This window comes from Rhinopithecus bieti, unplaced genomic scaffold (assembly GCF_001698545.2).
Source record: "Rhinopithecus bieti isolate Rb0 unplaced genomic scaffold, ASM169854v2 scaffold_7049, whole genome shotgun sequence".
In the NCBI taxonomy this organism is placed as follows: Eukaryota; Metazoa; Chordata; class Mammalia; order Primates; family Cercopithecidae; genus Rhinopithecus; species Rhinopithecus bieti.
The window spans coordinates 3,074,922-3,088,500 of NW_016805922.1; positions in this window are offsets into that span (position 1 = coordinate 3,074,922).

Below are 13,579 nucleotides of genomic sequence, written 5' to 3' on the forward strand. Positions count from 1 at the left end.
AGAACTTAAAGTATAATTAAAAAAAAAAGAAAAAAGAAAATATTAATTCTTTTGAAAGTAAAAAAAAAACAAAAAAACTGTTTGTAATTAAAACTATTCATGCAAAACCAATGGAATATATCAATTTCAATGAAAAACATTAATCTAAAAGCAGTGAGCATAGATCCTATTTTTATTTTTAAACAACATTATTATGGCATGTTTATCAAATGCAAAACTGAAGAATAATAAATAGTATACATTATAAAAGAACATAAAAGTATCTTCAAATTAGCTACATTAAGTCTATGAGAATAATTAAAGAATATACTAATGTTGATCAGAATATAGTAAGTTATCTGTTTTGAAAAGCCATTTAAAAAAGTAGTATCTTGTCTGGGCGTGGTGGCTCACACCTGTAATCCCAGTACTTTGGGAGGCCGAGGCGAGCAGATCACCTGAGGTCGGGAGTTCAAGACCAGCCTGACTAACATGAAGAAACTTCGTCTCAATTAAAAATACAAAGTTAACCGTGCATGGTGGCGCATGCTTGTAATCCCAGCTACTCGGGAGGTTGAGGCAGGAGAGTCACTTATAATCCGGCAGGCAGAGGTTGTAGTGAGCTGAGATTGCACCATTGTACTCCAGCATGGGCAACAAGAGCAAAACTCCGCCCCCCGTGTCCCAAAAAAGTAATATCCTTTCTATACAGCAATAGTAAAAAAGGAAAATTGATGTATTAGAAAAAACTATGATTCAAATACCAATAAGAACTTCAAAATACACAGGACTAAAATTAATCACAAAATAGTCAAAACAATATGAAGCAAAAATTAAGTGATTGTTTATAGCCATTAAATAATCCTAAACAGCAGTTTTAATACTGTAGAGATGTAATTACTTTTCAAATTTTTTAATAAATTAAATGATCTTTTGGTCAAAATCTCAATGAGATTATATAGAGGAAAGTTCAGCAAATTCAATTTCAAGTTAATTTCTAAAAAAAAATTCATGTATAAGAATAGCAAAGAATATTGGAAAAGAATGTGTGATGTGACCAATAAAGTAATAAAAACCCATACAGTAGTTGAGAGTGAAATAGCTTAGATCCATAGACATGCAGTTCAATAAAAGAGAAAAATAGAATGAGTCTATCTATGTGTCTACCTAGCTAGCTATCTCTCTATCAGAATAATCTTATAAAACATAAGCTAACTTTTCAACCCATGAGGAAAGAATAACTATTCAATATGTAGTAAATGAATAATTGCTTATCTAAGCAAAAACGTCCATCTACACACACACACATATCTAATTTCCTTCTATATGCTGTCAAAACTTATGCAGATGAAATAAAGTTTGAAAGGTAAAACATAAAACCATATAGAATTTAAGTTACAGGAAAATTTTGGGAGACATAAGCTGTCTCTTTGCATGTTAAATGCTCTCTTAAAATTAACAAAAAAAACTTTGAGAAAAAAATCATATTTCATTAAACATAATTATAGACCTACTGAGATTATTGACATTTGCCTTGCAGTACTATTGTGAAAAGATTATTTAATGTAAAATTCAATATAGAATCTAAAAAATTATTTTAAAAATATTTATTACTTCTCCTTCACATATCACTTCTGCTTTTTTGTGGTATACCCAGGAGGTAATTTTTCCCTAATAAGGTAACTCTTGCTACAGTAATGGAAGTCAAACAAACAAAACCTATTATGGCTACTGACTTGGCAAGATCCCTGCACCAAAAACACAACAAGACTTCCTCTTATATTATCAACTTCTACTTATTTTTTGATCTCTAAAACTTATGCTTATTACTTAATATCTGCCTTGATGGATTCCTGCACAAAATTTATTCTGTTATATTTCTATAGATGGTATACAGATGTTTAATGTTCATTTGAACACAGAAACTAAGTTCTCCGTTTTCTGAAGTCCATTTTTATTTGTATTTATATAGCTGATTTTCCTTATCGAGTTTCTTTTCTTTTCTTCCCCCACCCCCCATGCCTAGAAAATCTCATGGGAATAGCACTCCCAGTATACCTTGAGGTTTGACCGTTTGTTTGTCACCACAACACCTGGGCTGGCTGTTTACACACCGTCCTTTCTATTGCCTGAATACTGTTGACATTGCTCCCTAGTCCTCTAGCATGGAACACTGATCTGAAGATTTCTTAACCCAACCTCATGTTTCTTCTTATGGTTGGTTTGCTTTTGTTACCCAGATGGCTAAAAATCTCTCTTTTTTACCTTTAAGCCAAACGAGCTTACAAAGGTACATCTCACTAGCGATTGCATAGACGAATCATTCCTGGACTTGGCGTTCCTTCTCATTGTGCAGATTCCATTCCTTCTGAATTTCAGGAAGAATGCCTTCTGAAATGAGGCAGCAACGGGATAGGTTACTAGTGGAGACTGAAGCCAGGAGGCCTGACTTTGACATACAGCACCATCATCTCCTAGTTGCGTGTTTTTTAGACATTAAATAAAGTCTTATGTTCTTCAAGTCCTTCGTGTGCAAAATGGAAATGAACATTACAATAGTATCTATTAGGTTATTGGGAGGATCAAATAAATGAATACATATAAAGTGATCAACACACTGTGTCTGAAAAATAAGAGTTGTAGAATACTCTTTATTTGTTGAGTTGTTTCAAAGATGGCCATGCAATTCTTTCCATCCTGCATGCCTGTTTACAATGCAACTTTGCCACTCCTTCAATCAAGAAGTGGTGTCCATTTCTTCTCTTCTTCCATATCGTCTAACCTTTGTGCCTAGCTTTGAGCAAATAAAGTTGTGGTAAGAAAAACTTAAACTGAACTATTTCACTGTTAGCAGTCTGAATTAGAATTATCATGAGCTGTTTAAAAATACTGTAATGAGTTAGGCCGGGAGCAGTGACTCACGTCTGTAATCCCAGCACTTTAGGAGGCTGAGGAGGGCAGATCACGAGGTCAGGAGATCAAGACCATCCTGGCTAACATGGTGAAACCCCATACCTACTGAAAATTTAAAAAATTAGCTGTGCGTGGTGGCGGGGGCCTGTAGACCCAGCTACTCGGGAGGCTGAGGCAGGAGAATGGCGGGAACCCGGGAGGCGGAGCTTGCAGTGAGCAGAGATCGTGCCACTGCACTCCAGCCCGGATAACAGAGTGAGAGACTCCGTCTCAAAAAAAAAAAAAAAAAAAAAATGCTGTGACTAGTTCTTTCCAAGGGACAATAATCCCAGATTGAAATTGAAAATGCAGGAAGGAATGAAAGGCAATAGAAAAGATAAAGATAAATAAATATTGTTTTATGAAGCGATTTTAGAAATGTCTTATGGAGATTAAAATATATGTAAAATTAAAGTGTGTGACAACAGTAAGACAAAAGTCAGGAAAACTTAAAATTTTAAAGTATTAGTAGTGTGGGAGGTGTTAAAAGTAATCGCATATTAGACTTTATTAAAGAAATAATTTATGATTTAACAGTGTAACTATGCAGAGATTTTCATATGATTGTAACTAATGAATTGATACAGGGAGCAACGAAATACTAAACCATTTAGTTCAAAGTAAGGCAAGTAGAAAGACTTAAAGAACCTTAGTCAAAGTATAGGGAAAGAGTAAATTATTGAAATAATCTCAGGTTTACTGGTAATTCTATGAAATGTAAATGTACAAAATTTTAATTTCTTTATAATTGTTGTGTGATATATGCTATAGAATTGTTAAGTGTTTGGAAATTCTTCTGTTGATTAATATTTAAATGGTCTATATGTTTTTCCTATTAAAACAAATATGTAACTTTTTTTAAAACAGAGAATATGGCAGAACTTAATACTAGACTTCAGCCTTAAGCATGTTTTCACTCTGTATAAATCTGATCGCCAAATTATTTAATTACGAGAAATCAAGTGAAGAGAGAGGTCACAAAGAAGCCATCAAGAACAAACATGTGTAAATTAGACCACTTTGGATGCTTCATTCCCCTTTGAACTTTCGCAGCTGATACCATGCAGCAGAGAGCTCATAATCAGTGAGTCCTGCCTGATCAACTGTCCTGCAGAAACCCAAGCAATCAAATGATCCTAGTTTTAAGTCCTTTGAGGGTAATTTGCAATGCAGGAAGAGAGAATGGAAACTATTTTAGTTATATTTATCTTAATCTTTATGTTTTACTCTTTAGCTTTGGGGTTATTAGCTTCTATTTCTTGCACTTCTAATTTTATGCATTACTTCTTTTTACTTATCACTTATTTTCTTACATCTGCAATGCACCTTTTTCATGTAATTTTGTGTTAATGGACATTATATCATAGCATCTAAAAGCACATACTCCAGGGCCAGACTGCTTACATTTGAATTCCAGCTCTAACACTTACTCATTGTAAGGCTTTGTGTATCATGCTCAAGCTCTTTGTGACTCAGTTTTCTAATCTGTAAGATGGGAATGAAACCTACCTTATAGGGATGCTGTGAAGATAAAGTATAATAAGTGACTATATCTAAGCTGACTTAAAAACACACACACACACACACATACACACACACACACACACATACACACACACACACAACAATCATTGTATTAACTAGTATGTCATCTCATCTCATTTTATCATTTTACAGAAAATACCTTCTATTTCAGTTGAAAATACCTGCTACTGAAGTTTTACCTCAGTATAAAACACTCAGAAGAACGTTTTCTAACTCTTTAGACTGTGCTTGATTGTAGGCTAAAGGCTTCATGGTTTTGACACCCACTTCTGTTATCACTGCCCCACTCAGCCATATCATATTGCTCCTGTTTCTGTGATTCTTTATTTCTTCTTACCTAAAATGGGGAGATTTGTCCAGATTTTGTATCTCTTCTTATATAATTCAGATTTATTTTATTTATTACATTTATAATTTACATTACCTTTGCCTTCTCTGGGTTACTAATTTAATACTTGAGCATTGCAGTCTCTTCTGTAGTATGTGGGACAAATAAGGGATTAAGGAAAGTTAAAAACTCAGCTGGCACCTTGGGCATTGTTCGTGGGAATACCAGATCTCTGTCATCTTTTCTGATCATTTAGATAACCTCTAACATTTGCTTCAGCTGACTATAACTCTGCCCTTGGGAGAGAAAACCCACTCCCTCTCCTTTGCCTGCCATAATCACCACCAAAGCTGAGACTGACTGGGAGCTTAGGTCTTCATTGGAGACATTCAGATTCTTTTATTGACATCTATCTTCATGCTTTTCTTCCCATCAGTAGTTCAAACTAATCCCCCATGCTCTGTATAATAGAAAGGAAGGGAATAATGTTTTCCTCTCTTGAGATTTAAGGATATTAGAATTTACAGGATTTTGCAACTCATCAAAACAGATGCAGAATATAATGTCATGACTAAATATAGCATATTGCCCTGAAATTATCTTTATCTCCTTGGTTACCTTTTTTGAAATGTATGATATAAGATAATATCTTACTTCTAGCTTGGTTGCTGCTCTTTCTTGTGTTTGTTTATTGGTTGTATGTAGGTTTGTTTGTAATGGTAGGGGTGAGGTTATCTCACTCCTCTCAGCTCATTACACATTTTTGAAGAAAGAAGAGACCCAAATTTTGTACACTATTTGTTCTTAGAAATTACGACTCCCTTTTGAATACAATAAACTCAGACAAAATTCTAAGGAGACCAAAACGGGTTGCCGCTTGTAATAAATAATTATTTCATATAGACAACTCTGCACTTGGGTAATTGCTTTGAACTAATTAGGAAACAAATTGTACAAAAGTCTACAATACGTTTCTAAGTAAATCTACTACACTGACCATAAATTCATTCTTTTATATGTTTGACCTGAATCATCTCAACTGCTCTTCACTTTAGGCCTCAAAAAACTCTGCTTGACACATTATAGTATCAATATTTTCCTAACATCTACACCATATTTGAGAATATCACATTCATATCCCTTGGCATTGGGATCACAATATCTATCATCACATTAATCTTTTATCAGTTTGGAACCTGATGTTTATCTCTCAGAAGATCTTTGGGGTTAGTAAGCGCTTCACTATTTCTGAAACCTTTTTCTCATGATAATTCAAAAGCATAAACTTTATTAGCTAAAAAGAGAAGAAAATGAGATAATTGCTATACTTATATTTGTATAATGATTTATCATTATATTTGTTTGTAATGTAACTCCTTTTAGAGTTTAATTAATCCCACTTAGTGTTTAAGTATCCTATATATCTGCCAACAGGAGTTCAATTTCTAGTTGCTGTTTATTAGCAAGATAATTGGGTTTATTACTTAAGCATGGTAGCTTCCTGGCACTCAGCCCAGATAGGATATTTTATATGTATCATATCCAGAAAAAAAATACATTTCCTTAAAAGCAGATGTTTAAACAATATTAAAAGCTTAGAATTTTCCAAACTACCATAATACACCATATTGGAGTTAAAATAACATAGCAATCAAATAAACTATAACATTTTCTCCTAGATTACTAAGTTAGTAATTATTACTTTCTCAAGGAGTTGCTTTTTTTTTTTTTTTCTGGAGTTTTCACTCTTGTTGCCCAGGCTGGAGTGCAATGGCACTATCTCGGCTCACCACAACCTCCTCCTCCCAGGTTCAAGCAATTCTCATGTCTCAACCTCCCGAGTAGCTGGGCTCACAAGCATGCACCACCATGCCTGGCTAATTTTGTATTTTTAGTAGAGACGGAGTTTCTCCATGTTGGTCAGGCTTGTCTTGAACTCCCGATCTCAGGTGATCCACCCGCCTCGGCCTCCCAAAGTGTTGGAATTACAGGCGTGAACCACCATGCCTGGCCAGCCTCTTAAAGAGTTTTTGAGTTTTATTTAGATACACAGACACAAAAATATTTATAAAGGTAATTTACATTTCAAGTTTAGTTGATTAAACTATTTTTTGCCTGCTTATCATTTTTTCCCGAAAAATAATAATCAACCTTGGTAAAAGTTTTCTTGCTAATGACTTGCCAAGTTTCCAGTTTCTAATATAAATTTATTTTGAGATACGTAGGCTATCAAAATACCAAAAGAAAGAAAGAAAAAATGCCACTAAATTTTGGGAAGGAATTATGTCAAAATTTAACTCTAAGAATTAAAAATGGAGGTCTGATAGATTCCCTGTATCATTTGTTTTTTGCAACCTTTATTTCAGCAATTTGAGGACAAGTTGGATTTTGAGATAATTTCAAGTAAAATTTTTGCTAAAAAAATTTCAAAGTTATAGTAGGTGAACAAGAGACTTGAATATATATTACTGTGGTCTATGAAAATCAGAACAATCATATTAATTTCAAGTAATCCAGGGGAAAAGAACTTCATAAAGATTGGGTTGGGCCTAGACTAATTTGGCAAAGAAAAGTGTCACTCTCCACAGAGATATAATCCCTAGGATCTATCAAAGACAAAATCTTCACTTTCCTAACCCCAATAATCACTTCCTATTAAACCATCAGCTTTCTAGAAAATGGGAAAATATTATTATGATTTCCCCAGCATTGAGCAAAATATCAGTCCTGGAAGAGACTTACCCAATGATTGCTGGATGGAGAGACGAACAAAAGGAGGAGAGGTTGATAAGCAGCAGTGTTACGTTAAGTAATTTTATGTAGTGTGTTATCTGACTTACTGTAGAATTCTGATCACCAAAATGTATGTCATTTTTACCATGTAAAATGAAATTATATAGTACTCTGTGAATTACGTAAGCTACAAACTCTCAAAGCAAAGGAATACTTTTTAAAAAGACATATTTTAAGTCCTATGAGGTCTCAAATTACAATAGTATATATTCTCAAAAGCATCTGGCAATGTATTAATAATTTTTTATTTTTTAACATCTCATTTTAGAAACCATTTTACTGTTGATGAGATGGAAATACAGCTTAGGAAAAAAGCTATTTATCTGGTCTTTTAAAATCCACTTGCCCTTAAAGTGTGATGATTCTTGCGGCTATTGTGCTATATTTATATGTACCAAGAAACGGGCTTCAAGAGGAAAAGAAAATATCTCTCTCTGTTCTCTCCTCTTATCTTCTTTTTCTTAGTTACCTCAGAAGCACACAAGATAAATATACCATAGGAGGTTAGAAAAAAAGTCTCTCTAGGCCTTCGAAAACACTTCATCAAAATGAAATAGAATTTCTCTTATCCAGTATGAATTTCTTCTCTTCTTTGGCTTCAATTTTATTTTTGTGTGTCCTCATTTCTGCCTTTTTCCCAACTACCCAAAATATCAGTAAGAGTCTGTATGACACCTATAGTTTAAAATTCAAATGGGAAATTTTTCTCAAAGCACTTTTTTAGGCTTTATGTCTCTGGATTTCTGTCACATATTCATAGATGCGTAACACATATGGTGATCTTTGATTATATGTAACAATATGTTACTGTAAGCTGCATAGACTTGCAGAAAACAGATAGGTTGAATATCAAAGAAGGAAACAGAATTAAGAGGCTCAGCCTAGATTGTGAAGGATGAATATGCATCAGGATTAAACTTTTCTATAAAAATGAAACGTTTGAACACAAGAACTAAATCTGAAGTTGGCTGGATATATGGATGGCATAGAATGGTAATAAACACTTACTCTTACATGCTTCTGTGCTCTAGGTTTGGTTGGTCCCTCACTGTCTTCCATAATCTTGTTTATTTATGGTACACCCATATGTAATGCCTTTACTGGAAAAAGTCTTGGTGACATGTGGTCGCTCAGTCTGTGCAGCCAGATACACCCTGGTAATTTATATTTGCTGAATTGTTTCCCTCATCACCTGTGGCCAATCCATTGTTAAGTCCTCTCTCTCAAGGGGAAAAGATCTCAGCATAACAAGGTGTCAGGCTTAGCAACCTCTGACAGATAATCTTATACAGGGGATAGTCCTAGCGATTTGGACTAACCAATAAGAATGGAAGTAGTTCAGCAAGAAATCATTGAATTTAAATGTACTGGGCTCTGACACTACTCACTGGGATTGTGGCTAAGTCTCCGTGCTTCTCTTTGCTTATCCGATTGTGACAAAATTGAATAATACACAAAAGTTAATGTAATAAAAACTCAAAAACTTAGTAATGGTTTTCAGCAACATTGAGGAGTAGTGTTTATGCTGCTTACATTATGAAGTTTAAATAGCTACTCTCAAGGTTTCTAATAGATCAGGAACAAAGAAGTAATTCAAGGCCAGAGAATTCTTTTCTTTTCCTTTTCCCTCTCTCTTTTTTTTTTTTTTGATACAGAGTCTCTCTCTGTTGCCCAGGCTGGAGTGCAGTGGCGTGATCAGCGGTGTGATCTCAGCTCATTGTAACCTACACCCCCACTTGGGTTCAAGCATTTCTCCTGCCTCAGCCTCCTGATTAGCTGGGATTACAGGTACATACCACTGCACCTGGCTAATTTTTTATTTTTAGTGGAGACGGAATTTCACCATGTTGGCCAGGCTGGTCTCAAACTCCTGACTTCAGGTGATCTGCCCGCCTCGGCCTCCCAAAGTTCTGGGATTACAAGTGTGAGCCACCGCGCTGGGCCAGATAAACCTTTTCATTGAAAGAGAAAATTTACCATGTGAAATAAAGAGAATGGACTCTGTGCTCCAACATTTAAATATAGTCATTTGTTACCTGGTTTTATTCCCCCAAATTCCAGTTCTGAAAGCCTGTCAGCTAGAGAATAATCTTCCCAGAAACCTGATAAAGAGAAGCAATGGCCAAAATGAGTATGGAAAACACAGCTGGTCTAGCACAGGAAGTCATTTTTCCCAGTTGTGTTTAGATAGTTCAATAAATGGCCTGTAACATCATTGTGATTTTTATAACAAATAACATATGGTAACATAATCCACCAGTGGTATCCTGCCACAGAATAACTTATATGTACCATAACACCAGTTTGTAGGGGAAATAAAGTTGTCAAGTGGTATATGGAGCGAATTCTTTACATTATACTATAACCATCTTCCTTGCATTATAACTGTTATTTTCATAAATGTGATCAATTGCAATAATAAACTTGGGGGACAACTGTAGTGCCTCCTGACAAACTTTCTTTTTTCTTTTTCTTGATTGCCATTCCATATTCTTATTTCTGCGTTGATCTGGTGTTTAGCTTGTTGACATTCTATGCTGTATTTGGTAACAAATAAGATACTTAAGCTTCTAAATGTTAGAAAATGAGGCTACATCAGATTGCTTAAAATCTAAAGAGCTGGTTTTAATGTAAGAATGGCTTACTGTATCTGAGAAGATATTCTAGGCTCTTTATTTAAGCCCTGAAGGTTCAGGGTCAGGCAATATTGCTGCTCTTTAACTTGCATTTCTTCCTCTAGCAGCAAAAGTACAGGAGAATCATCACCTGGCTTTTCACCCAGTTGACATAAAGAATCTTTACTGAGGGTAGACATGGGTGGGATAGAGAGAAAGAGAGTTTTGTATGCTAAAATGACAATTCCTTAGTAATTCAAATAGATCCTAAAGATTGTAAAAAGCAGGAGTTTACAAAACAAAAATACATGTTCTAGGACAAAGTACAGCTGACATAACAAATGTAGTTAATATTCTATATTTCTATTGATAGGTGGGGAGTGGATCAAAATTAAGAATATCATTGAAAAGTGACAATGATTTTCATGATTATAAATTCTGCATTGAATTAGTTTTGGCCAAAACAAATTGCCAATTACTTTTAGCAGTATCTGGTTATAATATGTGCACTATAATCCAAAAGTCAATGAAAGTATTTAAGAGTCATGTTAACTCAAGAACAATAAAGGAATATGGCAAAGTGGGTGATCATGTTGCTTAAACGTTACCATATTTAAACATGAGTCCACAATATACTACAATATGATAAATCAGCATTAGCACACATCACTAGTATATCTGCTCAATGTACATATAATGCCATTCTTTATTCCTGTTCCATAATTCTCATGCCCCTCATTGCGGAGGTAAGTTGATCCCTTAATTGTAAATCAGTTTTAACTTAGGCTCTGGAATGCATGGTGTCCTTAGCCATATATAACTTGAGGATTCTCAGGACAACACTTTAGGGACTCATCCTCAAGTTAAATTTGTTCCAACTTTATATCCAATATTGGAAACAACTTGTATGTTCTATTTCTATGAACTTGTCCCCACCTCACACTGCAGTTTTATTTTTTTTAAGCTGTGAAATATTTTGAGTAGGAGTATAATACTCTTTTAATGCTTTAAAAAGATGTCGATAAAGGAATAGGTAAAATGAATTGATAGTGAGAAAACAGAGGCAGAGAGACCATTAGAAAAGACTTATACAAAAATGTAGGGTATAAATCAGGATCAATGTTGCAAGGTAGAGATTGGGAAGGTGGGTCAGAGACATGCTGGGTTTGAAAGATGATGGATATAAATTGAGCTATTGTTCAGAAGGGAATAAGACAGATATTTCTAACTTGCTAATAATAAAGGCATGGCAACACCTTTGCTAGAAAAGGGGAATAAAAGATAAAACATACTTTTATGCCAAGGTTAATATTTCTGATTCCATCATCTTAAACTTCAGGGGTTTAAATGCATTTAGAATAATTTCTCAAGGAAGAAAACATGAGGGTCTACATTTGGAGATGCAAATCAATAAAGGTGAATGAAAGGAAGTCACTTAACTGGACATTAGAAAACAACGGTCATTCTAAAACAGTAGTTGGGTCAAACCCAAATTGGAAAAGGTTAAGAAAGAAATGAAATATAAGACAGGAGAAGAAGTCAGTCCTTTGAAAATTTAGCAACAAATGAATAAGCATTCACACACACCTAGAGCTAGTATTATTTTAGGTTCTATTTAAAGGGAACAAAGAATAAATTTCTTGAGTTATTATGATCATGAATTGATTCACTATCATCCACAACACTTTCATTTAACTACGAGACTTCAGTCATGATTCTAGATGTTGTAGATTCAAAGTTGAATAGGAATATGTTCCAATATGGATATTACCATCTTCTGCAAAATGGCAGTCAAGCTAAGATATTTTCCTACATAAATGAGAGAGAATAAGTATCAATTAAAGATGTGATTTTGTTTGGCTAAATTGCTCACATTGGTTTCTGTATTTATCAAGTTCTTCACATAATTATTTTACCTTTGATATGGTTTGCCAATGTCCCCACCCAAATCTCATCTTGAATTGTAACTCCCATAATTCCCACGTGCTGTGGAAGGGACCTGGTAGGAGGCAATTGAATCATGGGTGCACGTCTGTCATGTGCTGTTCTTGTGGTAGTGAATAAGTCTTATAAAATCCAATGGTTTTATAAAGAGGAGTTCCCCTGCACTCACGCTCTCTCTTGCCTGCCGCCATGTAAGACATGACTTTCCTCCTCCTTGCCTTCTGCCATGATTTTGAGGCCTTCCCAACCATGTGAAACTGTGAGTCAATTAAACCTTTTCTTTTACAAATTACCCAGTCTCAGTTACGTCTTTATTAGTAGCATGAGAACAAATACAACACTCAACTTTACGTTGCTTGTGATAGACACAGTCGATAACTTGGTAGCAGGGCCTGTAGCCAAAGCTTTGAAGAGAATGGTGCTGATTGATAAAAAGTGCTAACATATGTGAAAGTGCCTTGTAAACTGTAACATACTATACAAACAGAACTGCTATCTTTCTCTTAGAAAATAATTTATTCAACCAAACAAGACTACCACTAAAAACATAATTTTATCTCATTTAGCTTCATGAATCATGCCGCTACAAAAAAAATGTTTTTCATAGCTTTCTTGGTGGGCATGTAACACGAACCTGTAAAACCATACATTACCTACTGTGTTTAATTTTATGTGTCAACTTCTCAGGGCCATGATGTGCACAAATATTTGGGCAAACATCATTCTGGGTGTTTCTGTGAGGGCATTCTTAGATGAGGGTAACATTTAAATTGGTCACCGAATAAATCAGGTTGCCTTCCATAAAGTGGGTGGGCCTCATCCAATCAGTTGAAGACCTAAATAGAACAAATGACCAGCCTCCCCTGTGCAAAAGAGAATTCTGCAGCAGATAGCATCCAGATTCAAGCTGTTGCATTGGCCATCCTAGGCCTCGACACTGCCAGCCTTCACATTAGAGCTGCAGTACTGCCTCTCCTGGGTCTCTAGCCTTCCAGTCTACTCTGCAGATTTTTAACTTGCTAGCTATCAGAATCTGCCTAAACTAACTCCTTGTAATATCTTTATATATGCATATATATGTAAACACACACACACATGAACACAAACACTTATCATATTCATTCTATTTCTTTAAAGAACCCTGACCGATGATACCAACTCATCCTAACAAATCTGAAGTATAGACACTTGCCAAAGTAATAAAACCAATAATTTTTAAAAATTCAGTGTGAAAAGTTAATGAATATTATTTCAGAGCAAATTTTTTAAAAAAACCAATTAAAACACATACGATAACAGCACTATGATGACAAGTCTATTTCTCTTTTATTTAATTAATTAATTAATTAATTTTTTGAGACAGAGTCTCGCTCTGCCACCCAGGTTGGAGTGCAGTGGCGCGATCTCAGCTCACTGCAAGCTC